The sequence below is a fragment of the Periplaneta americana genome, chromosome 11 (genome assembly GCF_040183065.1).
Source record: "Periplaneta americana isolate PAMFEO1 chromosome 11, P.americana_PAMFEO1_priV1, whole genome shotgun sequence".
In the NCBI taxonomy this organism is placed as follows: domain Eukaryota; kingdom Metazoa; phylum Arthropoda; class Insecta; order Blattodea; family Blattidae; genus Periplaneta; species Periplaneta americana.
In genome coordinates this window covers 158,009,112-158,036,893 of record NC_091127.1, presented here as the reverse complement: position 1 = coordinate 158,036,893, position 27,782 = coordinate 158,009,112, and the positions used below count along the sequence as shown (strand labels likewise).

At 33.8% G+C, this 27,782-nt stretch overlaps 1 protein-coding gene across 6 annotated transcripts in view; it reads left to right on the top strand.

The window, feature by feature from the left end:
• LOC138709488 (uncharacterized) overlaps positions 1-27,782 on the top strand; it is a 967,551-nt gene that overhangs the window by 138,850 nt on the left and 800,919 nt on the right. The window lies entirely within an intron of this gene.

Genomic DNA, 27,782 nt, shown 5'->3' with positions numbered 1-27,782 from the left:
GGAAATGCCTGTTATTATTCGGCTGAGAAGCTTTTGTCATCTAGCCTACTGTCAAAAAATCTGAAAATTATAATTTATAAAACAGTTATATTACCGGTTGTTCTTTATGGTTGTGAAACTGTGACTCCTTGGCATCAACCCCTTTGATTTGATTACCCCCTTTGATTTGATTACCTGGTTGGGTTTTTCCGAGGTTTCCCCCACCGAAAAGGCAAATGCCGGGTAATATTTTGGCGAATCCTCGGACCTCATCTCATCTCACTACATCTCGCCAAAATGTAAAAAAATTATACAAAATTGTAAAAATTGTAGAAAATTACTAAATTGTAAAACATTAAAAATTTTGTAATTGTAATATTGTAAAATGTTGACATGTTCCACATCTTAAAGCTTCATTGCTCATGTAAGATCTTTGGAATAAAATAAATGAATGAATGAATGAATGAATGAATGAATGAATGAGAGAGGAACAGAGATTAAGGGTGTTTGAGAATAAGATTCTTAGGAAAATATTTGGGGCTAAGAGGGATGAAATTACAGGAGAATGGAGAAAGTTACACAACGCAGAACTGCACGCATTGTATTCTTCACCTGACACAATTAGGAACACTAAATTCAGACGTTTGAGATGAGCAAGGCATGTAGCACGTATGGGCCAATCCAGAAATGCTTATAGAGTGTTAGTTGGGAGGCAGGAGGGAAAAAGATCTTTAGGGAGGCCGAGACGTAGATGGGAGGATAATATTGAAATAGATTTGAGGGAGGTGGGATATGATGATAGAAAATGGATTAATCTTGCTCAGGATAGGGACCAATGGCGGGCTTATGTGAGGGCGGCAATGAACCTCCGGGTTCCTTAAAAGCCATTTGTAAGTAAGTAAGCAAGTAATAATAATAATAATAATAATAATAATAATAATAATAATAATTTCATGGAATAACCATTATAATACTTGATACTGGAATCGCTGTGATATAAGATTAGGCCTATATTATTATTGTTGTTTGTAAGATACACAACTTATTGCCTTTAGATAACAATAAATGATATTCAAACCTGAAAAACACAGGGATAATTTTGTACAATGGAATTTATTCTCCAAAATCCTATATTCCCTGTAATCAAATTTCGGTGTTGTGGTATTGTTGTACTTTATTTCCCATCGGTCTATGACAATCAAAATACAATTACGCTTTTGTGTTGTACTGAGACACAAACAGGGATGCAGACTCCACTGACCACAGTCAATCACCACCGCACAGTGGATTAGTGCACGGTGATTGGAACTTCAGGTGCGGATAAATATGGGGGGAATGGGATAAAATGACATATTGTCGAAATTGAATCTCTGCGAATTACGGGCAACTGGTAAATTGTTCTCTAATGAAATAGAAAACAATGTGGTTCCTTGTTGAAATAGGGATTGCTTTCTGGTTCACTTTGTAGGGAAAATTGAAATTAAATTTTGTTACCGTAGTTACGATCAGATTGAGGTTCTCTATCGGGGATATTGTACTTTCATTGCTATTAATATCAGCTTTTGTTGATCCTCTCCTTCAATGTTATGCGTAACCTTTGTTTAAACATGCGGTTAATTATGCGTCGTTGAGAATATGTAGTTGTTACGCATTTATACACGTGGTTTTGAAACGTGGAATCCATATCCGGGAATGTACAGGGACATCACTTTATTTTTACTTACATTTTTATTGTACCTGCTTTTCTGAATGTACTTGACTCCCATCCCTTTCACTAATGTCCTTGCTAACGTCAGCCACACAAACTTACGCCGCTGTTGCTAGCAGTGAAGTACACACTACCGAGTACAGTGTGTTTCAGAAATATGTTGCATTTTCTATAGAAGATTAAGTTTATTTTCACGCAGGTATGGTGTGTAGCATAACTGAATTTATCTGTGTGGACTGAGCACAAGTGAAGATTAGAGTTACCGAAAGTACGGCACCCTATAATATGGTACGGTACTTAACAACATTATTTAAACAAGAGTTTTGTTTTACTGTTTGTAGGTATGAAGGGCGATGACGGAAACTGGAATTACAATATAACCGAATGTGAACAACAGTTTTTTTTTCCTGATTATATCATTACGGAATATTTTCGTAGAAATGTCATTAATCTGGTAGATAAATTTAGAGCAACAGAGTGTACAGAAAGGAAGAAAAGCGTAAGATGGACAACAAAGATGACAGAAGATGCTGTAGAAGATGCTAGAGAAAGGATGGAGCGAAGTCCTAACAAATCGGTCAAGAAGTTAGCTGTAGAAATTTTTTTTTTTTTTTTTTTTTTTTTTTTTTTTTTTTTTTTTTTTTTTTTTTTTTTTACGGAAGTGCTCACAAAATTCTCAAGATAAAGTAGACGTTACATAATGAATATAACCACCTGAAGAGTTGAGTTTGTGAAAAAAAAAATTGTTACTACTCTACTGTTTTTTTGATAAAATACCGTAAAAGTAATGATCAAACTGAAAATCGGAATAGGCTACTGTATTTCCTGTAACATAAATGGATACACTACTTTTCTCTCCTCCTATAGCTAGTAAAATGATTTGTTTACACATTGCACTAGCAACACCGAACTCCTGTAATGGAAAGAGGTAACAGTGTTTCCGAGTATAGCCTGGTTAATGTTAAAAATGTTGGTAAAAATAAAGTGATGTCCTTGTACATTCGAAAAGATACTACTAGTTGACTGCTTTAACGACTGGGACTTATTTGATCCATGATGTGCCCCATCTTATGGAATGCTCATGTAGGGTCGTATTCATAGACCAGACTTTGGACCAAAGTTGACTTTGGAAAGTACGAAGTCACTATTTTTCTGAATAATTTCGAGGGAAAAATTGTTCCGGAGCCGGGTATCGAACCCGGGACCTTTGGTTTAACGTACCAACGCTCTACCACTGAGCTACCCGGGAACTCTAGCCGACACCGATCCAATTTTTCCCTCTATATCCACAGACCTCAAAGTGGGCTGACAACCGTCAAGCAACCAACTTCGAGTGCACACTAACTCCGTGTGACTTAAATTGTGGTTTTCTGTTAACGAACAGTGACGTGTATTATGCAAATCAAGATTTCAGGTATAACTCCCTGTAAAGTTGATCAACTTTACAGGGAGTTATACCTGAAATCACTGTTTTTCTATTCACAGTCGACACTTTGACGAAAGTAAACTTCAATCGTGACTTTACTTCGAAGTCGCCGAAAATCTAGACTTTGAGTTTGACTTTCGTTTGTGGACATAAGGAAAATGGCTGTTATTTCGAAAATTGTTGAATTTTCCGAGAATATTGCGGACATCTAGGGGATTATTAAAGCTGTTCATATTCTTTAGCGTATTATTAGATATAGATAATAAATCAAAATCAAGGTACAGATTTGATAGACAGTATTGGATATCCTTGTCATGTTTCAACATTCATTGATGAATAATAATTCCACCATTAATTGAATTTCTTATTTCATCACGATTTTACGCTACAGTTATTTGACAGCTTAATATTGATTAGACGTTTAATTCTATAGAGAATATGTTGTATAGTTGGATATGCAGTTAATTTTTAATCCTGCGGTTGTCATAATAATGTTTTCTGAATATTGATTTCAATTAATTTTTACGTAATCTATCATTAGTGGCAACTTCTTATCTTCCATATTTTCAGAATAAAATTATTTTATAATGAAATAATTCGAGGGCTTCATGTGAACCTAACGTAATTGCAATCGATGTACAGAGCGTTCGCCTACGGGTGGGGCCAGGAAAGCGGCATGTACTGATACGCCTCTTTGTGCGCGCAGTTGTTGAGACACGCTCGACAATCAAGGTCGAGAAGTTATCAGTTGTGAGCCAGATGTTGCAGTATTTAACACTACAGTGCAGTTCCTTGACACAGTTGCTTAAATATTCAACGTGTGTGTAAAATTTGTTAACAATGCAGAACGAAAAATTCACGCTTGAACAGAGAGTTTTTATGTATGATGCATATGTGAAAACAGAGTCATGTAGAGAGGTGCGTAGGCAATTTGAAGTGAAATATCCGGATGCTCCAATTCAGGGTAGAGAAACTGTTAGACGTCTTGTTAACAAATTAGTAGCCAAAGAACATCATATGCAAGAATGGAACGAAAGTTGGGTCAGTAGTGATAAGGGAATTCTTACAAAAGAGCTGTATTTTCCAACGGTCTATGATCGTAATAAATGTAAAGTAATAACGCCAAATTTCGTACTGACACAGTTTTTGACTGGGCATGGAAAATTCGGGGAATACTTAAATAGATTCCATATTAAAGACGATGCAACTTGCATTTGTGGGGAGGAATCTCAAGATGTCAAACATGTATTATATGATTGTCCAGTCTTTTGCCGTGAAAGATATGAGCTTGAGTTGTTACTGAATACTTTAAATTATACATTTACCAAACTGTTAACCAATATACTTACCAGCTCCAAATCATATAAGTATTTCATGTCCTTCTTGAATAGAATATTCGTGGAACTGTAAAATGTTAAATTATTCCGGGGGGAAAAAAAATCGTATTAGTTCTAATCAACTATATTGAAACTGCAAGTCTTCAATTTCGCATACTATAATATTGTACTATTGGTTTTAATTTTTATTTTAATTAGGCATTTTATTTTTAATTTTGAGCCATTTCTTGTAATGCCTGATTATTGCCAATTGTTGTTACTAAATAATGTTTTAATTAGTAAATTTTAAGCCATCTCTTAGTATAACTATTTATTGCTTCTAAAATAACATGTTTAAAAAAAAAATATATATATATATATTTCTTCCTATAACCATTAGATATAAATATAGAGACATGCCTTGAGGCTTTATGAAACGATCCATTCTTTCATTAAGGTGCATTCTTGTACATAATTCATGTGAATTGTAACCTTGACCACAATTTTGTATTATAATTTTATTATTGTTTATTGCTTATAAAATATGTATTTTGATACCAACTATAACCCTAATATACCTCAGGGTGAAATAGGGTTTATTAAATTGGATAATAAAAAAACAAAAAACAAAAAACAAATTAAGGACAACAGAGTCGATAAATGCTACAATTCCTAAGCGAAAACGAAGAGTATTGACGGGAGAAAAAAATTGATTAAATCAGTGCATAATTTACACTCTCTCCTAATAAATCTCTAAGACGTGTTTCACAGGAAGTTAGTGTTTCAAAAACATCAGTCTTTACTGCTGCTAAACTTTTAAAATTAAAACCCTACAGAGTATAGTATAGAAAGCGGAAGCTTACGGATAGACGATTCCCGCAAGCGACACCGCAGGCAGGCCGCTTTCCTGGCCCCACCCGTAGGCGAACGCTCTGTATTATTCCCAACATAATTCTTAGCAGGCAATACTATTTCAGATGGACTATACCATCATGTTTTGTAGTTACGAATTTTCCTATACGAGTACAAGTCTATTCGGAACTGAGTTACGATTTTTTGTGACCAAGTACAAGAACGAATTATTATCTATTGGTGTAAAGATCTAAAAATTTCAATTTTTTTGCTTACTTTAGTTTCACACTAAGCCCACGAATACTTATGTAGAGCTGCAAGAACGGCTAACAATCGCTTAACATGTACCGATGTTCAATTCTTTCATTGATTTGTGTCTCAGAAGATGGCTTTGATTGTGGCAATGCCTACTCTATTTGAACTATCCATTAATTTAATTCGTTTAGAAAGCAGTGATTGTGATTACCAACATTAGAACAAGATTGTCAAATCTCGACTTACCGAAGTCAAAGTCAAGGTCTCAGAAGTATTGTCTATGAATGGGACTGTCGTTTCCGTTCCCGGTTTATTGTGAACCAGGCTTTACTTGGGTACGCAGCGAACCTTAGTGCAGTCAGCCGGTGTGGATTTGAGAATGCGCCTGTCTTGAGGGTCAGCGCAATAGATCTAATAAGGTCGCAGTGATGGGTCGTAATGGCCTCTCCCCTAAGTTCAAACTCAGTTCAATTCAAGGTTGGTATAAACCCAGAAACAAAATTCAGGTAACCCAAATTTTGTTTCTGGGCCTGTGCAATATTGTAACTTTACTGATCTGGCAATCCTTGTTGTGCGTCAGTCATTCTTTTTTCTGTCTATACCTACATTGTGTTCATGATTGTTGAATTGTGAACTTACGCCTCTTTCGCTGAAAGATGACTCTTTTGGACTCAATCTTTTTAAGGGGAGAGGGTGGTATTTTCTGGTGAAAAATGAGTAAATTTAAAAAAAAAAGTCTTTAAAATGCTCTGAGATATGTGTGGAATGCATAGCATAATATTTTGTGGGTATTTGTGCCCTTATCGGATGTTGAGACGCCATTTTTGAACTTCCTGCATTATGGATTTTTAAATCACTCGACCCCTTTTATTGTTGTTTCCGGTAAATTGAATTTTCAATTTTTTTTCTTTAAATACTCTTTTATATGTGTGGAATGCATTGCATAATATTTTGTGGGTACTTGTGCCCTTATCAGATGTTGAGACGCCATTTTTGAACTTCCTGCATTATGGATTTTTAAATCACTCGATCCCTTTTATTGTTGTTTCCGGTAAATTGAATTTTCAATTTTTTTTTCTTTGAAATCTTTTATATGTGTGGAATGCATTGCATAATATTTTGTGGGTACTTGTGCCCTTATCAGATGTTGAGACGCCATTTTTAAACTTCCTGCGTTATGGATTTTTAAATCACTCGACTCCTTTTATTGTTGTTTCCGGTAAATTGAATTTTCAATTTTTTTTCTTTAAAATACTCTTTTATATGTGTGGAATGCATTGCATAATATTTCGTGGGTACTTGTGCCCTTATCAGATGTTGAGACGCCATTTTTGAACTTCCTGCGTTATGGAGTTTTAAATCACTCGACTCCTTTTATTGTTGTTTCCGGTAAATTAAATTTTCAATTTTTTTTTCTTGAAAATACCCTTTGATATGTGTGGAATGCATTCCATAACATTTCGTGGGTATCTGTGCCCTTATCGGATGTTGAGATGCCATTTTTAAACTTCCTGCGTTATGGATTTTAAAATCACTCGCTCCCTTTTAACGGTTTACGGTAACTTCATTTTTTTGCTACATTGCCAGACAAAAATGGATATAATTTCTGAACTATTAAAGATACATGCATGAAATTTAGAACACACATTCTTTAGACTATTGGGAAACTTTTCTCTGTAACAGAATTTTGTTAATTGATTTCATTTTAAAAATATGTCCGCTTGTTTGAAAGAAAGCAAATCAGAAAATTGTTATTAAATTGTAATTGTTTATTTTACAAACGCAGAGACTAATATCAAAATTCTGTTACAGACAGTTTGTAGAACATGCTTTTGCAAGTACATTGCAAAAAACGGGATGGATCTACCTTTAAAAATCCTGCATTGGGTATATTTTTCAAATCTGGGCCCCTAAATATATATTTTTTTCAAAATATTTATTTTTGGTTGAGTTTCTACAGGTACAAGCTCTCTACATACAAAAAATTAATATTTTACACTAAATAGGAAAAAAGTTTTAAAAAAGACCGTGAAATAATTTTTTCACTTCTATTTTTCCAATTTTTCTACGACAACCTTTACTATTTTCATTTTCTCTCGGCACACCACCGGTTGAATATGGCTGAGGTAAGGTATGAAACCGTATTATATTAAGGCCTGAATGGAAGATGTCCTAATGCATTATAAGACGTTAGCTGTGAAAAAGAAATTAAGTAAAACGGCAGTATGACGACAAAATCTACCGGTTAGAGAGTTATTATTATTTTGTATTATTATTCATTTTTAAACGAGTTTCAGTTTTTATTTTTCTTCCATTAGCGGTGAATTTAATTTAAAAAATAGGCTACATTTGAAATGTTAATAAGGACATACATTTTCACTTACTTCAATAAAAGCGTCGGGTTTTACGACGTTCAGTGTGGCAGTAACTCACTGGGCGGCAATTAGCTACTCCAAACAATGGTTCTCCATATTTAATTAAAATGGCATTTTATACAAACACGTACTTCCCCGGAGCGATAAGAACTTAAGTATAGTTACAGAAACTATTTTTTTAGGAAAGAGGAAAAATCGACTGGAATTAAAGAGAATGCTGGAAATCTAGCGTTAAGTCGAAGCACACGCTGTCGGTAAGTTTTTCTTACTGTCAAAAGTTCTCTTACTTTCTTTTGCTTTGTAACTTTTACAGTTTTTTGAGCATAAACTTCAGTGACATCTACTGTATTTGCTACCTATTTTATTAAACTAATATTACCATAAGACGCATATGGTCGACTGCACCGACATCGATTAATTTCGGCCGTGTCGGAAAGACTACGAAAGTTTACTTACTTACTGGCTTTTAAGGAACCCGGAGGTTCATTGCCGCCCTCACATAAGCCCGCCATTGGTCCCTATCCTGAGCAAAATTAATCCATTCTCTATCATCATATCCCACCTCCCTCAAATCCATTTTAATATTATCTTCCCATCTACATCTCGGCCTCCCTAAAGGTCTTTTTCCCTCCGGCCTCCCAACTAACACTCTATATGCATTTCTGTATTCGCCCATACGTGCTACATGCCCTAACCATCTCAAACGTCTGGATTTAATATTCCTAATTATGTCAGGTGAAGAATATAATGCGTGCAGTTGTGTTGTGTAACTTTCTCCATTCTCCTGTAACTTCACCCCTCTTAGCCCTAAATATTTTCCTAAGCACCTTATTCTCAGACACCCTTAACCTATGTTCCTCTCTCAAAGTGAGAGTCCAAGTTTCACAACCATAAAGAACAACCGGTAATATAACTGTTTTATAAGTTCTAACTTTCAGATTTTTTGACAGCAGACTGGATGATAAAAGCTTCTCAACCGAATAACAACAGGCATTTCCCATATTTATTCTGTGTTTAATTTCCTCCCGAGTATCATTTATATTTGTTGGTGTTGCTCCAAGATATTTGAACTTCTCCACCTCTTCAAAAGAAAAAAATTCCAGTTTTTATATTTCCATTTCGTACAATATTCTCGTCACGAGACATAATCATATACTTTGTCTTTTCGGGATTTACTTCCAAACCTATCTCTTTACTTGCTTCCAGTAAAATTCCCGTGTTTTCCCTAATCGTTTGTGGATTTTTTCCTAACAGTAGAAAGTTTACAGGTATTAAAACTGGTTATAGGGTGACCAAACTTAAGGATTACTATGTCACTGGCTTTAGCTGCAGCTCTCAACCTATCGATTTCTCCACCGACTGTAAAACAGAACTACCTTAACTGTTCCGTTTGTCGATTGTTTGACTCGCAATACGAAAGCTTTGATGTTGTTGTTAAAATGGAGCCAATTGAGAAGAGATAAAAACATCAAGTTTTTCGAAATACGATGTGAAATTAGTTGGTAGAGATTTTATGTAAATACAAGGACGAAAGTTCTCCAACAAATATTAATTTTGATTAGTCACTAAAACAATGTGGAATGGTATGCAGAATACAGGTTTAACAGAATTTTGCTCGTTTTCCCTTCCTTTTCGAGATAAAAATTGTTTTATGTGAATAATAATAATAATAATAATAATAATAATAATAATAATAATAATAATAATAATAATAATAGTAAACTGCCTCCCATTGCATGTTTTGGGAAAGCCATTGATTTAATTACCAATGTCCTCAGTCAAGTTAACCCTTAACTTGTCAAAACTTCATTCTCACACTAGTTTATTAAACCGTGTCGGACTGTAAAGAAAACAACTATCGCAATGTCCATATTTTATATGTGCAATATTATAGTGTCGTGAAATTTTAATTTTCCCACCATTTTTTTTCTATTGTTCTATTAAAATTATAGCATATAGCCTATTAACCTGTTGTATCCTATAGGATACTTTGTGAATTTAAGGGTTAAGAGAGCAGTGTATTTTGATAATAAACGATTGAAAGAATTTTAGTTTTGTCCTTTAAATGTTCAGAAATTTGATCCGAAAATATTTAACATTTTAAAATTAGTTTGCAGAAGGAAAAGTTAAATTTCTTGGATAAAGTTTCTGCACATTTAAAGGACAAAACAATCCAACCCGGCATTTGCCTAAATAACTATGAGAAACCACAGTCAGATTGGTTGGTTTGAAATAAAAATTTGAATTTGTATCAATTTGTACGGAATTGATACCGTAGATTTTTTTCAGTCGCAGTAATGTCCAAAACACAAAAATGAGGAATAAGGAAATAAGAATAACAAAATGGGAGGCACCATTATAGTGGAGATGTAAAAAAAAAGATTGGAATGGTGTGGAAATGTAAAAAAAAATTAAACCACACGATTTGTCCCAAATAAAAAATGAAACTGGTAGAGTAGACAAGAGAAAGATCACTGAAGATGTGATGGGAAGCATAAAAAAATGAGTGAAAAGATAAGAGCGAATGGTGTCTGAGATACGAGAAACGGCAAAAATAACTCGTAAAACTCGATTTCAAATAAAGATAAAGGAATAAAGAATATAGAATTAAATAAAAAAATAAAAAAATGAGAATGGAAAAGTAGTTACACTGTACACGAACTGCCTGTGGGCGTCTGTTATATCACCTAACCTTCTTTCGTCTGTTTTTTATTCCTGTCAGCTTTTTCCATTGAACTGGCTGCTTGAATCCGCCCACGTTTCATTGCCTGCAATCTCCTTCGATGGACAGTTTAGTTCTTTAATTCTCCCGACGCCTTCGTTGTGTTGCGGTCTCTCCTGAAAAGCATTTCGCTGCCTCCACGGGCGTTTTCCTTCTTTCTATCTCAAATAACTTTATCTCGGCTTCGTCCTCGTTTCGCGACTGACTTAAATAGGACAGTGCGTTCCTGTAGAGGAAATTCTGTTATGAATGCTTTCCCTCCATTCAAATGTACATCGTTCTCTTACTTTCTTTACTAGATAGCTTCGCAGTTACAGCGGTTATCTTCATTCATAGCAGTTGTCTTGACAATAATAAAATTGAATCTATGAAAAATATACATAACTAGTGGCTTGTGCAGCAAATGCTGCTGCAAACTAAGTTCGTTAGACGTTCAAATAAAATTTTTTCAGACTTATTTTCAATGAAGAATACTTGTCTTTTTGATAGTAATTTGCTTCCATAATAATGAAACATACTCCCTCTGAATGGATTTTTTTAGGCCAAATACTTTTTCTTGAACCTATCCAACTTCAGTTTTTGAGTTTCAACGCGAAAACGCAAGTATCAATGTCAGGACGATAGCAGTAGCTATTTCAGGTCATTGTGGATTGTAGGCGAAAGTTAAAAAAATGTCAGGTTTGCTAAGCTTTCGAACAATTGCATTTTCGTATAGCTGCTGCATGTAGAACTTGAAATGTAGAGCGTAAAATCATTTTATCCTACTAAGAGATCTTGCTGAAATGATCTGGAGACTATAAAATATTCTAGGCCTCTTATTTTATCAGTAAGTAATACCTTTTGATCTTTCCTTAGGAACTGTAATTTTTGCGCTCTCTCGAGCCAATACTGAAGACAATGACACATATCAATATCTACACACACCGCCATTAAGTATATGAAAAAGAACCAACCCGACTGGGTTAATAAGTATGATAATATTTGATTTTTAATAACAATATTATTATCTTACTTAAGTTTTGTAGTTATATATAGCAGTCACTCGGTAAATTATAGAAATGAAGATCTAAATTAAGATATTCTCTACATTTACTTACATAACCTCAAAACGTTTCACTTTCATGTCATCAATATAGCATCAATATTATGTACAATTAATGAAAAATAGTCACATCATGATATTAACTATAATAATATTTAATTTCTAATGGTAATAATGTCATCAAAGCACCTCAAGTTTCGAAGATTTGAATATCCAATACACAGCTGTAATCAGAAAATTATAGACTGCAGAATCAGTTTTTAATAACAAATTGAATTGAGGTCTAAATATTGTCGGCAATCCTGCAGGTCATGGCCTTCGTGTAGTAGCCTATTGTTTATTGTAGTGTGTTTTGTTCTGAAATTCAATCAAGTCGGCCGTGATTCAATAAGTTAGTTCTCAAAACTAACAACAGATGGATTTCGGAAAATATGAAAATTATGTAGGAAAATTGACATTTCACTGAAAACTACTACTTTTCCGAAAAACTTTGTATGCCAGGCGTGAAAATGAGGGGTCACTCATTAAAATCCGTTCAGCCGTTTTCCCGTAATTTCCATTACCAGTTCAAATTATATATATAGATATACAGGGACATCATTTTATTTTTAACTTAAATTTTTATTGTACCTGAGTTTTTGAATGTATTTCACTCCCACCCCTTCTACTAATGAAGTTCAACCGTCCTCCACACAGAACCAAGACCGCATATATAGTCATAGTAGCCTTTCGGTCATAGTAAACAGTACGTTTTAGAAATATGTTTGCGTTTTCCAGTGAGGAAAGAGCTTTCAATATTGAATAATTTTCCCACAGGTACTGTCGTCCGTTTGCCTACGTCGCATCCTGGTTTCCCCCACCAGCTTCTATTCGCCCCTCTGTAAAGCCTAGTGGCTGGGCTGTCTTAGGTCTTTTTTGAGAACATTAATTTATGTTAGGAATTGGACGTCTACGTAATATTATACAACTGTTTAAAATAAATAAAAGGACCTCGTTAAGTAATTAACTGTCACATGATTTCCCCCCTTTCTACAACCCTGCGGCATAACCAGTTGGACAGACAGTAGATAGCATTTCTGAGTAATTTTATCTATTCGGATCGGGCAGAAGTGAAGATTGAATTTACAGTACGTAAGGTACTCTTTTATAGAGTAGGTACAGAATTATTTCAACATGAGTTAGTAGTACGAAGGACGAAACTGGTAATTAGAATTAGGTACAATAGTCTATAGTGCGATAATATGCACATTAGAATTGAAGCGTGTGTCGAAATGAACGACTGCCATTTACAAAAATGTGTTTAAATATTCATCTTATGATTATTTTTCAATTTAACTCATTCTCTATATTGTACGCTAATGTGCTGTACACAGTATAATATACACTGCATAATGAATACGTCCACATGGACAGCTCAGTTCGTGAGTAAAAGGACTCATTGTTAATACTGTACTGTATTTTGATTAAGCAAAAACCTAATGAAAATGATCAAACTCAAAAGCGTGATATTTCCTAGTTTACGTAAATGGATGAACTACTTTTCTTCCCTCCTATACATAGTAAAGTGATTTGTTTGTTTATTACGCCAGTATAATCGAACTCCAGTCGTGAAAGGGGGTAGCAAACGGTGTTTCCGGTTCTGAACCGTTGATCGAAAGGTATAGCCAGGATAATATTAGAAATGTTAGTAAAAGTAAAATGATGTCTGTGTAGTAGACTACAATTAAAATTATACCCTTAATTTTATGACTCTGAAGTTATCATGTATCATATACTGTAATTTATCGCCCACTTATTCAAACATTTCTGTGGACTATAAAGGATGAAACATAAGTAATATGCTTAATTTCAGGGCGTTATTCCTTGAGATATTTAAAAAAAAGGTTAATATAATTGTGCTAGTTTTTTTTTTAAATCAATTAAACATTGCTGATTAGAGAGATAATTTAAAGTTAAATTATTGTGATTTCTGTGTTTTTTCTACTTCTTCTTTCTTCTTTTTTTTACTTTTTACTCTGTTATTTAATAAAATGTTGTAATCCATGTTGAATCTTTCGTACACTACTTTTAACACTTGAATATAAATAATTCATATAATGGCGATTTTACTCGTGTTAATTGTGTAAGCATATGCGGCTTACAGCTGTTTCGGTGCTTCTTCACACCATCCTCAGAGCCTACTAGATCTCGGCGTCATCTCGAACTTCGCTGCCTGTTGTGTAGGTGCGTTCGATTGTTGAAAAGTGTTGAAATGTGGTGTCAAATAGTGTGTGTGTTCTGAAATTGATCTGTGTGTTGAGAATTTGATTAGGGTGTGTTTAGGTATGTCTGTATATTTCATATTGTTGTAGTGTGTTGAGTTTTTGGTTTTTTGGTTGTATGTGTAGGATTTCCATGTCTGTATTTATGTTATTGTATGTGTGGTTAGCGTTAGTTATGTGTTCGGCATATGTAGATGTATTGTGTCCTCTGGTTATTGCTTTAATGTGTTCTTTGAAGCGTGTTTGGAATGATCTGCCTGTCTGTCCAACGTTTTAACGTTAACATTATGTGGAATGCTCCCTGAGCACGAGTATGTAACTTATTGTTTCTGGAGTGCTAGAGTGTTTTATATAAAGAAGAAATATGTAGCTTTGTTCTGGCAATAAATTATTATTATTATTATTATTATTATTATTATTATTATTATTATTATTATTATTATTATTATTATTAAAACTGCTATTTTAAGGGGTCAAGTACACCTTACAGCAGTAAAATTTTGGAAATATTCAACATTTTTTTCATCCATAATTGTATCTTGTACAATAATGAAAATTATTTTGTATAAAACACTGTCCTTCTGCTATATGAAAAAAATGTTTGTACGACTTAAAATAGTAATATGCGTTACAAGAGCGGTATGTTGAAGTTTTCATGTTCGAGGAAAAGTTTGAAAAAGCGAAACGTAGTTTAGCTTTTTTAATTTCCGAGAATTGAAAGAAAACATACCGCTCGTGTATCGTACATTATTTTGTGCGAAGAGGAATTTCTAATTAGTTGCAATGAAATCTCCATCTTGGTTTCTGTTCAATGACGACAAATTTGCAAAACAAAAATATCTATCTTCAACATTGTTGCTTTAAAATGTTTTCTGTGTTTACTATACTCCAGCAGGCCGTGATATACATCTGTCTTTTTTCCCTCAGTCTATGAAATCTTGTTGATTTTTTCACGGCTTCCTTAATGTTACATGCATCACGAATGCAGTAACTTTAGTGGAGTTGTAGAGTTTACTTAATTTTTGCAAATATTTAAAAACAATAATTAACAGTGCAATTTAGGTGAAATTGCAGTGATAAGTTTCCAATTTATAATTATTACTATATTGAACGTCTTTAAAAATAATATGTTAAAAGCCTAAAGCAGTAAAATCAATATGTCACTTAAGCGGTAAGAAGAGGGAAATTGTTATGTGTGTTAGGTTGGGAATACTGAATGTGCAATTTTAGACTTACCGCGGATTGGTTTTGTGCGGAAACCAAGCAAATACGCACGATCTCGCACAAAAACTATTTACATTTTTTTTTCAAAATTCAGTTCACTGAGATTTATAATTAGTTTACATAACAGAGTTTCACAAATCTATAATCATTATATTTGGAAAGTGGCTTAAAAACAGTCTAATAATCATTACTAATTTTTTCACGTTAAAATTATTATAGTACTAAAATGTGTTTGGCATGAAAATATGGATTATAATAAAACTTACAGTACTTCACTTAGTCTTTCTCTTTAGTACGGATTTTAAATGCTAGATAGATTTCTTTACACCATAATTTCCATAGCTAATTAAATTTTTTATTTGGAGCAGCGGTGTTTGTACAATATTCTATCTTCGGCTTCTTCGTTACGAAATTCAATTAAATTGCAAATTATTCAATTTCCTGCGCTTAATCATATGATCATATAGTTAATGGGATTGACGCCAATGTATGTGTTATATTTTAATAAAATGACAAGAATGATTCCGCCGGCATAGCTCAAGCGGCAGAGCGTTTCTCTATTGATCCGAGGCTGCCTTCCGGTATGGGTTCGAATACCAATTGGACCGAGTAACTGGTCAGGTTTGTTCGGAGGTTTTCCCAAATTGTGAGGCGATTGTCAGGTACTCCGATGGTAAATTCTCGGATTTTTTTCTTCAATCAGGGGGAAATTTACTAGAGTCAATATAAATGAGGCATTTGGTTTAAGCCTCATAAACTGTAACACTCATTCATCCTTTGATTTTCCCGTGGTTTTCCTGAGGAATTAAGACAAATGCCGGCATGAGTCCTAAAAGAAATGGGCCATGGATCTACTTATTTTTCCTCAATCTCTTTCGGATTTCCAAATTCTGGCGTTCACGTATCTTTACACTGACAAAGGAGACTGCCATGTCTACTATGGGTAAAATGTTGTAGGCTCAAGAGCGATTATTTGTATTTATAAAATTAGCTTCTTGGTTTTTATGCTCCAGAAGGTGAGATTAAATTAATTAAACGTAATAATTGACACTTATGGAGGGCATCTGCGAATATATTCAGTAAGTATTCGTGAACAACTGATAAGAGGTGGTCCTCCAGCTTGGGGATTGGACGAAGGGCTAACAATCCATCACCGTAAAAAACAGTTGTTACGAAACAATAAAATAAGCCTCGGTTAGGAAACCGGAGGGAAAAAAACCTTCAGGGAAACCGAGACGTAGATGTGAGGATAATATTAAAATGGATTTGAGGGAAGTGGGATATGATTATAAAGACTGGATTAATCTTGCTCAGAATAGGGACCGATGGCGGGCTTATGTGAGGGCGGCAATGAACCTTCGGGTTCCTTAAAAGCCGTAAGTAAGTAAGCCACAAGAGGTGTGTCGTGAAAAACAAGTCATATATGAGCCTTGTTGTCAGCATCTCGGAACACAATACCACATCACACATTGGACAGTTTTTGGGCTCATGTTCGGTGCCCGTGGCACAATCCCACGAGAAACTTTAAATCAACTTAAACAATTTATAATGTCTGATGCAACGATTGATGCCATAGGATCTCATGTGTTAAAATTATCCTTAGCTATAATTAGTAATCATTTGTACCCAACAAACTTTTATTGTAAATGATTTCCTATGTTTCCGTATCATTTATCTTAATGTTTTCTTTTTCCTTTCAAATTTTCACACAATTGGTTTTCATGATTATTCTTTATGAATTGATTAGTAGGCCGATCTATTCGAACCCTTATTTAGGGCGGCTTTTTTATTAAAAAATATATTATTCACTTGATACAATAACATGTGTTTTATTTCAAGGAAAGTCAATGTGTTCTACTATAATAGAACGAAATGAAAACACATACGGAATAAATACTCTGGCATTAAATTAATTAAATTGATTAATTGTTTAAAAATAATGTGTAAATATGGATGTAGCAAAACTTTCAATTAGCTTATACTGTATGTAAAAGGATTAAACTATAAAATATTGTAAATTTATTTCAACTCAACAATAGAGTTTATTCTTCCAACAATAATTCCTTTCTACAATTCACCTTAAACGCTCTCGTCAACAATAGGATTTTCACTCAACACAGTATTCGTTATAGCACTCCACTGACGACAATGACAATTTACTTGGACTATTACGAACAACAATGAACTGTTAATCTTAACTAATATTTACAAAGCACTGTTTACAAATCAGAACTATCAGTTCTCAGTTCACAGTTCTTCTAGCTCAGTCACTCGAGTTCACAGTATCTCGAACCACAGACCTTCAGAGACAGTTCAATGTACTCGAACTCAGGTCCCTCCAACTGCGATACACTGCACTCGAACTCAGGTCCCTCCAACTGCGGTCCACTGCACTCGAACTCAGGCCTTCGGATGCTGACACAGTTGCGGACGCACACTCGAGCCGAACTCCGGTACACAAGACTGGCTTGCTTGCTCTGGCTTACTCACTGACTGGCTGACTAATCAACTGAAAACACTCGAGTACGGTCGCGTTTCTTCTTTTATAGCTAAACTATCGTTGCGAGAAAGTACGAGTTCGCGATATTTCGACGCGTGTCTCCATTCTCGAATCATCTCGCACGCTGCTGCTCCCCTCCTCCACCGCGCGTAGCCATGCCCCAGGAGGTAGATGCGCGCGCACCCCACCCAACACAAGGCCGACTTAGCCTCTCCTCCGTCGGTCGTGAGATCGAATCTCACGTGGGCGTCACAATATACTAATTATTAACAACAAATATTCTTGGGGTCAAAAAGACCCCAGGTAAGTAGCTTGAAATTCTAGAGCAGCCAAGTTTCGAAGGTTAATATTAACACGGTAAGATCTTTTATAAGAAACATATGTATATAAATGAACGAAGGAGCAAATGTGTGGCATGCTGAAATAACTATTCTCGCTTAAATGTGTATTTTGCTTGTAAAATTTCTAAATGGATTTTTGCATTATCATAATGATTTCTGTAAAGCCTACGTCATATAAGAAGACTAAATAAAGACAATTCTAACGAAATAAACATGTGATGAAATACAAACATGTTGCAGCAATGCAGTGAAAGAAACATGTGAATTTGATTGAGATGCATTTCACGATTGAACTCTTTCTCTATTCACTCCGCAAAGAGAAAAATGATAATTTGACAAGCACGTGTCCATTATATGACTATGGTCGGGGTGCCATCTGGTTCGACCACAACACGTCGCGAGAATAAACCACAAGAACAGCACGTCGTTAGCGCGTCAGCATGCCCTCTAGGGGCACTTCGTATTCGCTGACATCATTGTGCCTTTTTCCATCAATCACATCCAGTTTTGTCACTTTCCAAGAATGCAATGGAAAACTTCTGCTTCGTGTCGTATTCATAAGAGATAAATTCTGTGAGTGTAGTTCGGATTTTGACTTTTTTGTTTTATTTTATTTTTTTCATTTTTCATTCATAGCCTGCTTGGGAATAAATTTATTTCAAGTCCATGGGATATATATTTAGTAGAATGTAATAAAATTTCAACAAAATGATATGCTTAGAGAAAATAAATAGGATAGGAGAATTTTTACATAATTGGAAAAGCAATCAACGACTAAAGAAGAAGACCATCTTCCACAAAGTTAAGACAAGTACAGTAGAACCCCGATTATCCGTCACCCTATTAACCGATTGTCGGATTATCCGACTTTTTTTCTAGCTCCTATTTTCTTTTTGCTGCAGAAAAAAATGTGAAGTACTGTAAGTTATGTTACTACAGAAGATTATTACAAGCCTTTACTCTAATTACAAAGTATGCAGTAGAAATGCTTCCCTGTCGGCAACAAACATAATTACTTTTAAAATAATAATAATAATAATAATAATAATAATAATAATAATAATAATGATTTATTTTAGCTGGCAGAGTTAAGGCCGTAAGGCCTTCTCTTCCACTCAACCAGCAAAAAGTGTATATACATATGCATGAACTTACAAAGAATTCAACAATTTGATTTAGATGAGAGTTACATGTATACAAGAGTTATTTACGAATTAAACAACAAAATACTATGAACTATTAATTAAACACTGAAATAAACTGTGTAGCAGAATTAAACTAAAATACATAGAATGTTAATATATTTCAAATGATATTAGATAATAGAAAGAGATTATTATGAGACAATTAAAATACAGCACAATCAGGATGATGTCTAAAGAAAAAAGTAACAATGTAGTCAGTGATATTTTAAATCAGTATGATTGGAGTGAAATGCTAATAAGGTTATCTTTTAAGCTGTTCTTAAAGGTGTTTGTTGTCTTGCAGCCCCTAATCACTACTTGCTGCCAAAGAAATTACCCCAAGAATTTCCACAAACGCTTGTACAATTTATTCAGTCCTTATTCCTACTATTCGAATGAACGTACTGTATAACGTCTATGCAAATGTCTTTCACAATTGTCAAAGAAACGTATTGTGTTAATTATAAAAAAATTACAAATAATTGAGAAGTTTGGGAAAGAAGAAATTGTGGTTAATGCTGCTTCAGAGTAGAAAATTGGCATTACAACTGTACGCGATTAAAAAAAAAAACAAGGATAAAAGTATAATGTACGTAAATCTACAACACGAGACTTCACGTATTCCTATCTTTCCGCAGACAATCATCAAACATCAATCCTTAGCCCTTAAACACCCGTCGTTTACAACCGAACTTTTAGTCAGCTCCTGATCCACTACATAGCACGTTAACACAAGACCACAAAGGAAATTACGAAATTGTCTATTATGCACTCAATTTATAAACATGTTTATGGTACGGATTGTCCGATTTTTTCGACTAACCGTTCATCCCCTTCATTACCACGGATAATAGAGGTTCTACTGTATTATGCTTTTCAAAAATCTTGAACCAATCACAGTACAAAATACCATAAAACCAACAGAAACCTTCAATTTCATGTACTTTCACACGACACTGTAAACAGTTACACACAAGAAGAATAATAACCCTTTGGAATTAAAACAATTAGCTTTAGAAATCATAAATGCTGTACCACATCTAGCGGTAAAATTTTACACCGATGGAAAATGGGAAAATAGTTGTTGGAACAATCATTAAGTTATATTTGGCGACAAAATAGAAGAAATTAAAGCTAGGTGTCAAGATTATGCGTCAAATTATACAACAGAACTTATTGCTATACAAGAAGTCCTCCATAATTTATCAAAATATTCTACACCTAAGGAAGTATGGATATCAACCGATATCTGAAGCTGAATTCAACATCTTCAGAATTGTCATGAACTATATGATAGCTTATCTACAAATATGGATAAACATCTACAGGTCCTCTCCAAATACATATATAGTGGATCCCATCACATGTTGGAATATTAGAAAATGAAAAGGCTGACGTCTTAGCTAAAGAAAGCTGTAAACTGAAGAAACCAATCAAAAACACACTCACCTACACTGAAGCATTCTCCAAATGTAAAAAAGAAGCAAACGAAATTTGGAAGCAGCCGCCGCAACATGAATGGCACAAAGAACAACATCTATGCGTATTTTAATCGTTAGCGTCAATTTTGAAAATGTAAATATAATAATAATAATAATAATAATAATAATAACAATAATAGTAGTAGTAGTAGTCATAATAATGATGGTAATAATAATTATAACAATAATAATAGTAATAATAATAATAATAATAATAATTAATAATAGTAGTAGTAGTAATCATAATAATGATAATGATAATGATAATAATAATAATAATAATGAAATAATAATAGGCTAAATTATGTCTGGTTATGGCGGACGAAAGACTCGAGATTTGATTAAGACGTTACGTTTTTTCTAGTAATAAATGTTAATGTGGCAGTGTTGGTTAATTGAGAAATAGTTATATTTTGCATAATGAGTGAACCATTCGAAATCAGGAAAGCGTCAGAAGCAAATGAAATTAAAGGAATGTCATAATAAAACTGAAGCTTAATTCTTGTCTTGAAACTGTTAGTCTGAGAAATTGCATAATAGAATAATATTGTAGAAAGACTGACGTGTGACCACAGTCACGCGCGCTGGTTTCTGCGTGAGTTTTCCTTGTTGGATGCCTATAACACATATTTTAAATTGAAATTGAAATTTAATTGAAATTGAAAGAGTACTCTATTAATGTGAGTCAAGAGAAAAATAAAATAGACTAGAGCATTATGGCAATAAATGATCTAAAAAAATAGTTTTGTCCTGTAAATGTGCAGAAATTTGGTCGGAACAAATGTAACTTTTTGTTCTGCAAAGAAAGTTTTCAATGTTACATTTGTTCGAATCAAGTTTCTGCACATTTAAATATTATTCTTTTGCTGCATTATTTCTGTAAGATATATGCAACATCAATCATTTCTTTTAAAGTTTTTATAAAGTTAGAAAAAGTGGACATACAGTATTTGTGCTCTAAGCCATCGATATATTTTTTTCGAGAAATGTAGACGTTATTATTAACTTGTCGAACTATAAATTTACATGAACTAGGAGAATAGAGTTTGCAATCAAGCCTTAGGAAATAAAAAAAAATTGAGCATACAAAATGAAATGGGTACCTTAAAGACATAAATTTTTCAGATTAATTAAGCATAAAAATCTTGCAGAAACACAGATGGAATATTTACATAAGACTTTTCACAACAAAAAGAGTACAGCAGTATATAGAATCGTGAAGAATTAAGGGACGACATCGATTTCAAAAGATTAAATTATGGAATTGATATGGGTTAGATCTGTACACGGATTTTGTGTGGACATAGCAATTCATATACCTGATTAAATTGATAAAAGCCATTGTATGATTTTTAATTAAAAACCTTTTGTTTTATTAGTGTAGGCTCCGCTCCATGTTTATTAAAATATCAATACTTGTAATTTTCTTAAGAGCAAATTTTTATATTTATCACCAGCAAACGGTATTCATTTAATTTAGATGTTGTTTCTTTCTACTGGAATTAATTTCTCAAGTTTAATGTTAAAATTAAAAAAATTAATAATTAAACAGAAAATCTATATATATATATATATATATATATATATATATATATATATATATATATATATATAATTTGAACTGGTAATGGAAATTGCGGGAAAACGGCTGAACGGATTTTAATAAATGGCCCCTCATTTTGAAGCTTGGAACCCAAAGTTTTCGGAAAAGTAGTAGTTTTCAGTGAAATATCAGTTTTCCTACATAATTTTCATATTTTCCAAAATCCATCTGTTGTCAGTTTTGAGAACTAATTTTATTGAATCACGGCCGACTTGATTGAATTTCAGAACAAAACACACACTACAATAAACAATAGGCTATTACACGAAGGCCATGACCTGCAGGATTGCCGACATATTTAGAGCTCAATTCAATTTGTTATTAAAAACTGATTCTGCAGTGTATAATTTTCTGAGTACAGCTGTGTATTGGATATTCAAATCTACGAAACTTGAGGTGGTTTGATGACATTATTACCATTAGAAATTAAATATTATTATAGTTAATATCATGATGCGTCTATTTTTCATTAATTGTACATAATATTGATGCTATATTGATGACATGAAAGTGAAACGTTTTGAGGTTATGTAAGTAAATGTAGAGAATATCTTAATTTAGATCTTCATTTCTATAATTTACCGAGTGACTGCTATATATAACTACAAAACTTAAGTAAGATAATAATATTGTTATTAAAATCAAATATTTTTATACTTATTAACCCAGTGGGGTTGGGTCTTTTTCGTATACTTAATGGCAGTGTAATGTAAATATTGGTATGTGTCATTGTCTTCAGTATTGGCTCGAGAGAGCGCAGAAATTACAGTTCCTAAGGAAAGATCAAAAGGTATTACTTACTGATAAAATAAGAGGCCTAGAAAATTTTGTAGTCTCCAGATCATTTCAGCAAGATCTCTTAGTAGGATAAAATGATTTTACGCTCTACATTTCAAGTTCTACATGCAGCAGCTATACGAAAATGCAATTGTTCGAAAGCTTAGCAAACCTGACATTTTTTTAACTTTTGCCTACAATCCACAATGGCCTGAAATAGCTACTGCTATCGTCCTGACATTGATACTTGCTTTTTCGCGTTGAAACTCAAAACCTGAAGTTGGATAGGTTCAAGAAAAAGTAATTGGCCTAAAAAAATCCATTCAGAGGGAGTATGTTTCATTATTATGGAAGCAAATAACTATCAAAAAGACAAGTATTCTTCATTGAAAATAAATCTGAAAAATTTTTATTTGAACGTCTAACGAACTTAGTTTGCAGCAGCATTTGCTGCACAAGCCACTAGTAATAGTATAATTTGAGGATAGAGAACCTTGAAGATAATTTAATAATACAAATTCATTGTAATTTGTAATTATTTAGGAAGTGATGAGCACTTACACTTACCTGAATATAGAGTTGAATTGGAATCACAACGAAACACAAGTGAATTGTGTATTGATATTAATATTAATACCGATATTACTAGTTAATTATTAATTCACAAGACTAGGTACTTGCATTTTCATCAGTTTACTTTACTGCAAACCGAAGTTATTGCTGCCAACATAACAGTTAGAAAATAACTGACAGTTGTAGTATTTGTCAGTACTCGAAATTCGAAACGAAGTTGGTAAAAAAAATTCAATCTGAGAGCTAGAAAATCACTATAATCCACTAGCATATGAAGTGATAGGGGAAAAATGGTTAGGTTTCACCCTTAGGGTATCAAGTAAGCTGAACCGGAATATACCACGCAGTCCGTCCAGTGAACCTAAGAATATCACATTAAGAAGGACAACACAATAATGAATACTTATATTCTCATAAGGAAACGAGATAAAGTTGAAGGAATACACAACAATTATTCTGCAGTCGTTTTACATAGGCTACGAATGAAAGCAGTTTTGCAATTCAAATGAAGTTTAAATTTAGCTTATCTTATGACATGGCAGGCAGTAATTTGTGTTGCACACGGACATTATGATTGTACAAGGTACGGAAAGAGAGTTTTTTTCCCTTAATACACGGTGAATAATGCCGTTCTGCAAATTATGCAAGAGTATAATGTAGAACTTTTTGCGTATCATATCTGATCTATCCAGAGTGTTCACTCCTAAGGAGTGTTATTTAATTTCTCTTAACCTCAATCAAGACAGACAGACAGACGCTGGGTCTCTACCGACAGCACACAAAGCGTAATTTTAACACTGGATAGTCCACTCCTATGGACTGACCGCAAACCAGGTAGCCCGGGTTCGAATCCCGGTCGGAGCAAGTTACCTAGTTGAGGTTATTTCTGGGGTTTTCCCTTAACCTAATATGAACAAATGGATGCACTTATGCAATATGGAACCAACCACCATTTTATGAATATTTGGATTTCTATTGCAAAATGTGTCTTAATGTCTATAGTTTCTTATACAAAATAGAACCAACTCCTATCTGTAACGTGCTGCCCTATAGAGAGATCTGAACCAACCACCAAAAACAGAATCCATAGCGTAGTGTTTTGCAATTTAGAACCAACTCCAAGCTGTCAGTTCCCATGTTTGTTTTGCGTAAATATGGGAGTTTGAATACAATTTTTTGCTAATAGAAGTGATATTATATTATATTATATTATATTATATTATATTATATTATATTATATTATGTTATATTATATTGTATTATATTATATTATATTATATTATATTATATTATATTATATTATATTATATTATATTATATTATATTATATTATATTATATTATATTATATTATATTATATTATATTATATTATATTATATTATATTATATTATATTATATTATATTATATTATATTATATTATAGCAACAAGAGTTATGTTAATGTATCAAAGAAAGTCAACAGAAAACATGACACAGATAATTAACACCAAAATTAACTGGTTCACTCCGCCAAATAAGAATTACAAAGGACAAGCCTTATTCAGTATTTATGAACACAGACTTTGATGAAAACTTTGTTGAAGTAAATATCAACAAACGCCGTCCAAAGTCTGCTCCAGACCTAGCAGGGCTCCTGGTACCTTTATGGCCAAATGGTAAACCTGTATCACTGCCAAAATTTCAAGACATAAGGTCAATAGTGCGTCTCATACCAGGTGATGCGAAACAGTTTTATTTAAACCTGATTTCAGATCCTAACATTGAGGATGATGTTGATGGAATCGATGGTCCCCTTGACTTCACCTTGGAATGATAAGTAATGTATGAATGCTAATGTATATATTTTTTTTTTTAATTTTATTTGTAATTTCACAATTAGTGTCTTGGATGTTTAGTTTTCCAATAATAAAGTGTTAAACATGGATTTGAACTGGAATGTTACCTCATCTCTCTCTCTCTCTCTCTCTCTCTCTCTCTCTCTCTCTCTCTCTCTCTCATTTGAATCACACAAGAAGGAACCAAGTGCCAATATCCATTTTTGCAATAAGCAATATGGAACCAACTCCAATGTTGGCCTTCTACTCTGTGTGAGTCAAATACTGATGCGAGCTGCACCATTGATCTGAAAGAGCATTTCAGAATGTTAATAATGCAATCATTACTTTCGTAATAGTATTGATGTAGAATTTTATTTGTAACGATTTGCTAAAACAGCTGCAGCTCAAAAGCTGTATTTTGGACTTGGTTCCATATTGCATAAGTGCATCCAAATGTTGGGTAGCTACCGGTGCTGGACCCCGGACTCATTTCACCGGCGTTATCACCTTCATTTCAATCAGACGCTAGATAGCCTGAGATGTTGATACGGCGTCATAAAATAACCCACTAAAAACAATGGATATACAATAACGAGCTATTCACTTAGGGCCCATTCACGCGATAGGGGAATTTGTCGAAACGGGCCTTTATTCGAAGCTATTTCGTGCTTCAGCAGTGTGTACACGGTTCATTTTTTTGCGGAATTAGGATTATTATTACGACGTTACCTTATTCATTGCTTATATCACAACTAGTTACAAAAAAAATGTTTACTGTATGAATAAGAGGGAGTTTCTTTGCATGTGGTTATCCAACGGCACTGTTTACTCTGATGCTGAAACTGTATAGACTCGCTTTCAAACCCAGCGAATTCAAATAGGATTCGAGGTGAAGAATGATTGTGATTGAACAGATTTTGGAAGAATGCACCAAAATTGAAGGGTACAGACCGATTATTTAGTCCTGACAGCTCAGCGACGCGAAAGAGGGGAAGTAATAGGAGTAGTGGGGAGAGTTCCGGAGTAAAAATAAGGGCGAGCGGTCGATAAAGGAATGCAATACAGCTTAATTGTACTAGAAACATACCGCTCTACAGCACGCATGACATCCGATCGCTCTGAAGGCAAGCGAGTGAATAACCCAAACACCCCTTGGCGTAACTAAATGGACTCGCCTGACTCAGGCGCAGATCTCCGGCGACTGTCAGGACTAAATAATCGTACTGTACATGGAAATAGCAAAGTGTTCAGGAGAGCAGTTTAAAGACGGCCTTTAGCATGTTCTTTCCTTGTATGCCAAATCTAAAATCTGTCATAGCACTTGGAATGTTCACATTGTCACAGTGTTTCATTCATAGGACTATATATTCCGGGTGTTGTGGAAGAGAAGGCCTGATGCCCTTAACTACACCAGAATAAATAAATAAATAAATAAATAAATAAATAAATAAATAAATAAATAAATAAATAAATAAATAAGTGAGTGAGTGAATGAGTGAATGAGTGAATGAGTGAATGAGTGAATGAGTGAATGAGTAAATGAGTAAATGAGTAAATGAGTAAATGAGTAAATGAGTAAATGAGTAAATGAGTAAATGAGTAAATGAGTAAATGAGTAAATGAGTAAATGAGTAAATGAGTAAATGAGTAAATGAGTAAATGAGTAAATGAGTAAATGAGTAAATGAGTAAATGAGTAAATGAGTAAATGAGTAAATGAGTAAATGAGTAAATGAGTAAATGAGTAAATGAGTAAATGAGTAAATGAGTAAATGAGTAAATGAGTAAATGAGTAAATGAGTAAATGAGTAAATGAGTAAATGAGTAAATGAGTAAATGAGTAAATGAGTAAATGAGTAAATGAGTAAATGAGTAAATGAGTAAATGAGTAAATGAGTAAATGAGTAAATGAGTAAATGAGTAAATGAGTAAATGAGTAAATGAGTAAATGAGTAAATGAGTAAATGAGTAAATGAGTAAATGAGTAAATGAGTAAATGAGTAAATGAGTAAATGAGTAAATGAACTACATGGAATCCTACTACACACAACATTCATAACTAATTTTTGGAAAAAAGTAGACGAAGCTCGTTTTTCCCTGTACTCTTCGTGAAACTAAACATCTGACAATGGCCAAGATGCATAGGGTTTAAAGTTTCATACAGTAGCACCCCGATTATCCGTCACCCTATTAACCGATCGGCGGATTATCCGACTTTTTCTCGCCCTTAATGCTTCCACACACTTCCGCCAACAGAAGCAGTTACTTGTGGGAGGGGTGTTTTTCCCAACTTGTAAAATATTCACTATCAACTTTCAAAGAAATGACCTCAGTAACTTTCACAC